This window comes from Saccopteryx bilineata, chromosome 5, assembly GCF_036850765.1.
Source record: "Saccopteryx bilineata isolate mSacBil1 chromosome 5, mSacBil1_pri_phased_curated, whole genome shotgun sequence".
In the NCBI taxonomy this organism is placed as follows: domain Eukaryota; kingdom Metazoa; phylum Chordata; class Mammalia; order Chiroptera; family Emballonuridae; genus Saccopteryx; species Saccopteryx bilineata.
Genome location: NC_089494.1, coordinates 210,367,842 through 210,372,953, shown reverse-complemented (window position 1 = coordinate 210,372,953; position 5,112 = coordinate 210,367,842). Strand labels below are relative to the sequence as shown.

General features: G+C 41.7%; 1 pseudogene; it reads left to right on the top strand.

The window, feature by feature from the left end:
* Positions 1–4,119: 4,119 nt before the first annotated feature.
* Positions 4,120–4,317, top strand: LOC136307030 (small nucleolar RNA U3; annotated as a pseudogene).
* Positions 4,318–5,112: the final 795 nt, after the last annotated feature.

Genomic DNA, 5,112 nt, shown 5'->3' with positions numbered 1-5,112 from the left:
GAGTCTTGATTTACCAAATATTAATGTTTATTTTTAAATCATTGTAATTAAGTCAATATTATAGTGGAAAAGGGATAGACAGATCAGTTAAACAAACAAACAAACAAAAAACCCCAAATAACCACAGCTCATAAAAGAACCCAATATACCATAAAAGCAACATTATTAAACAAGGGGGGGAAATCCATTATTCAACAAAGGATGTAAGATATACCAGATAAACCTTTCAGAAAAGAAACTACTCTATAAAAGCTAATAAACTTCATATTTGAAAAAGTTCTAAAATAAAACAATTAAATAGGAAAATATATGTGAATATTTAACTGATATTGGGATATGAATGATACTTGCTAAGAAGTCACATACACACAAAAAAGATTTAACACATAAAAATCTTAAGTTTATGCATATCAAAAATGCTATAGCCAGAATGAAAGACAACATAGTGGGGAAAAAACTCTTGGCACAATTATAACAAAGGGCCATTCCATTTACCATATAAAGGAAGTTTGTAAATCAATATGGAAAGCATTAAGACTAATAGAAATGGAAAGCCAAGAGCATATTAAAATATACATTCTCAGTGGTAATCAAAATATATAAATTAAAACAATGCATCTATCAAAATAACAAAATCACAAATGCTGAACATTATTGTTAGCAAAGACAGAGTGGGATAGCTTCTCATACACTGCTGACAGAAAGAAAAGTTGGTAAAAAAAAAAAACTATTAAAATTTTTTTCCTGTTTATTCGAGAACCAGAAATTCTCCTAGAAATCATTCCTAAAGAAATACGTGACCAGGCAGTGGCGCAATGGATAGAGCATCAGCCTGAGATGCTGAGGTCCCAGGTTCGAAACCCCAAGGTCACCAGCTTGAGCACAGGCTCACCAGCTTGAGCTAGGGGGTTAAGCATGGGATCATAGATAGACATGACTCTCTGGTCGCTGCCTTGAGCCCAAAGGTCACTGGCTTGAAGCCCAAGGTTGGTGGTTTGAGTCCAGGGTCACTGGCTCGGCTGGAGCCCCCCAGTCAGGGCACATATGAGAAAGCAATCAATGAACAACTAAGGTGCTACAATGAAGAATTGATGCTTCTCATCTCTCTCCCTTCCTGTCTGTCTGTCCCTGTCTGTCCCCCGATCTCTCTCTGTATTTTTCTCTCACTAAAAGAAAATAAAAGTGTGGACTGAGAGTTATATCTGAAGTGTTTCATCACAACAATTTATAATAGAAAAATAACCCTACAAGCTGTCCAATATTATGGTGAAATCATTTATTATAAATTCATGCAATAGATGGTTATGCAGGTATTAAAAAAAACATTTCTTAAGGAATATTTGATAATATCTGCTAGCATTTATTATGAAGTTAAATCAGAAGGGAGATGAAGAGGAGAAGGAGCAGAAGGAAAAGAGAATTCCAAATTATATACACAGTTATTGCAGGATATTACAGCTGAACCAGACAGCTCAGATTCTGTAGGTAAAAGAATTATGTTCCCTCTCAACATAGCAATTCAATATAGAGCTCAGGTCTGTTTGGTGGGGTTGAGTAGAACCACCTGCTTTTATAAATGTGTATGGAATAAAAGGTGACTTCTGATAAAAAACAAAATGAGTCCCAAAACCCTGAGAGTCAACTACATAAAAACATGTATGATAAACTAGGGTGGGAGAGAATGGATACATCCAAACAAAGCCAGATCTCAAGACAAGCTGTTGCCCACAAGGAAACCTACATAAGGAAGGTTAAGCCACAGGCCCTGGCCGATTTGCTCAGTGGTAGAGCATCGGCCCGGCTTGTGGATGTCCCAGGTTTAATTCCCAGTCAGGGCACACAGGAGAAGAGACCATCTGCTTCTCTACCCTTTTCCCTTCTCTCTCTTTCTCTCTCTCTCTTACCCTCCCGCAGCCATGACTCGACTGGTTTGAGCAAAGTCGGCCTCGGAAGCTGGGCATGGCTCCATGGCCTTTGCCTCAGGTGCTGAAACACTGGCTCTGTTCCTGAGCAACAGAGCAATGGCCCCAGATGGGCAGAGCACCACCCTGTAAGGGGCTTGGCTGGTGGATCTCAGTTGAGGCGCATGCGGGGGTCTGTCTCTCTGTCTCCTCTCCTCTCACTAAAATAAAATAAATAAGAAGAAAAAGAAAAGAAAGGTTAGGCTGCTGGTCACCAGAGATAAAACCCGGGGCTGAAGTCATTAGAGAGAATATGAATTTCAGGACCAACATATACTTAGTGCTGTTTCAGCACAGCCTCCCACCCAGCAGGCCCTCTGAGGACCCCAGGGAGGGAAACGTCTATCCAACTCTTAGCACTATGTCTGGTGTGGAACTAGCACCCAATGAACATTTTTTTTTTTGAATGAAAAAAAAGAAAATGAGTCAGTCAGTGACTTAATAAATTAATGAAAAATTGACCACCTAGGACCAGACAGTTTGCTATGGGCACCTCAATGAAGCATGATGCTGAGAAGTAGCTCCTTCTAAACTCAAAGGGTAGATCCATAGATATTTTCACCAGGAGCAAGGACAGAAGCAAGTAGGACATTGGCAACCCCCTGACAGTGGTGAATCCTCATGAGGAAAATCCTTGGGGCAATTCTCCTGAGGGTGAAGGGATGCAGCCTTGGCCCTCAGGGCTGCACCCGGATTCTGAACTCGGCCACAGGTGAGCAACTAGGGGAACCAGTTGTGAGTTAGCAGTGTTAAATCCCCTTGGAGAGTTTTAGGCTACTTGGAAAAAAGCACCCAGAAAAAGAGTACACTTTGTGCTTCTCTGTCAGGTTGGTGCTTAAGCCATTGTTATTTGTATATTTCATGGAGTAATGGTGTATTTTGTGGACATAAACTTTTTAAAAAAATTATGTGTATTATACAGTGATACACCCTTCTTGTAAGAACAAAAAGTCTTACATACATGCTGTATACACATGTCCACACACTTACACCTCAACATAGAGAAATACATTTCTATATTTAAAATTTTTCATTGAAGGCCTTGCATTTATGTTGCAAATTGGAAAAATATTAAAAGATGGCTTTTCATTAAAAAAAAAAAGAAAAAGACGGGCCCTGGCCGGTTGGCTCAGTGGTAGAGCGTCGGCCTGGCGTGCAGGAGTCCCAGGTTTGATTCCCGGCCAGGGCACACAGGAGAAGCACCCATCTGCTTCTCCACCCCTCCCCTTCTCCTTCCTCTCTCTCTCTTCCCCTCCCACAGCCAAGGCTCCACTGGAGCAAAGTTGGCCCGGCGCTGAGGATGGCTTTGTGGCCTCTGCCTCAGGTGCTAGAATGGCCCTGGTTGCAACCAAGCAATGCCCCAGATGGGCAGAGCATCGCCCCCTGGTGGGCATGCTGGGTGGATCCTGGTCGGGTGCATGCAGGAGTCTGTCCAACTGCCTCCCCATTTCCAACTTCAGAAAAAAAAAAAAAAACAGAGACGGGTAAAAAGAGGGCACTGAACACTAAAATAATAAAGAGTTGCACTACATAGAATAGCCAGTGGTGGGAGTCAGCTGGTTCCCACAGGTTCAGCAGAATTGACACCTAATTTTTTGTTGAGTTCAGCGAACTGGTTGTTAAAATAGAACTTGTAATTGGGGTTTTCTCTAAGGTGGTCACCTGGGCAGCTGCCCAATGTGGAAATCACACATTTACATTCCTCACTTTTTTTTAATCATTCATCTGCACAATGGTGTATTCTAAGTGCCCATAGTAATGTTCATTCTGTCCATAGGTAAAAAAAAATGCAAGTGAGGACGCCAATCAAGAGTCAATATGATAGACCAAGGGTCCCCAAACTAAGGCCCATGGGCTGCATGTGGCCCCAAGGCCATTTATCCGGCCCCTGCTGCACTTCCGGAAGGGGCACCTCTTTCATTGGTGGTCAGTGAGAGGAGCATAGTTCCCATTGAAATACTGGTCAGTTTGTTGATTTAAATTTACTTGTTCTTTATTTTAAATATTGTATTTGTTCCCGTTTTGTTTTTTTACTTTAAAATAAGATATGTGCAGTGTGCATAGGGATTTGTTCATAGTTTTTTTATAGTCTGGCTCTCCAATGGTCTGAGGGACAGTGAACTGGCCCTCTGTGTAAAAAGTTTGGGGACCCCTGTAATAGACTATATTTTTAGGGATCATTTCTATAGTTCGTTACTAGAGAAGTTTCTCTGATCATGTAGAGCACTCGAAACCACGAGGAGGAGTTGCAGTGTTCTCTCCTGAGCATGAAGCCAGCTCTTGGTGTTGCTTGTGCAAGTGCCTTTTTTATTTTTTTATTTTTATTTTTTACAGTGACAGAGAGCGAGTCAGAGAGAGGGATAGACAGGGACAGACAGACAGGAACGGAGATAGATGAGAAGCATCAATCATTAGTCTTTCATTGCGCGTTGCAACACCTTAATTGTTCATTGATTGCTTTCTCATATGTGCCTTGACCGCGGGCCTTCAGCAGACTGAGTAACCCCTTGCTGGAGCCAGCGACCTTGGGTTCAAGCTGGTGGGATTTTTTTTTTTTGCTCAAACCAGATGAGCCCACGCTCAAGCTGGCGACCTCGGGGTCTCGAACCTGGGTCCTCTGCATCCCAGTCCGACGCTCTATCCACTGCGCCACCACCTGGTCAGGCTGTGCAACTGCCTTTTGCCATTGATGATTGTTCTTCTCTCCCTTTGGGAGAGTAAGAGGGAGAGAACGCAGTCGGAGTGGTAAAAAAATAATAATAATAATGAAGAGTCAATATGAAAGTATCTTAAATAACAGTTTTGTTGCTTTTTTTGTCAGATATTATTTAATATTTTATTAATATTTTAAAACTCTTTCTTATAATCTAGTTTTGTGTAGCTCTTTTATTGTTCTTAAGTATTAAATGCATGAAATAATAAACTACCTTTTGGTATATCATTTTTTTATACTTAAAATGGTCATTAGGACAAAGGTTGTTAAATTATTTGAATCCCACCACTGCACATAGCACAAGTGAGGATTAACCACACTCTCCCTTCAGATCACCTTTGCAGCACAGAGGCCTGAACAAGGAGGCTGAAGGGGCCACATCGCAGAAAAAGCAAAGAGGCCAGCTTTGATGGGCAGCCCCGGTGGTATCGGCAGCCT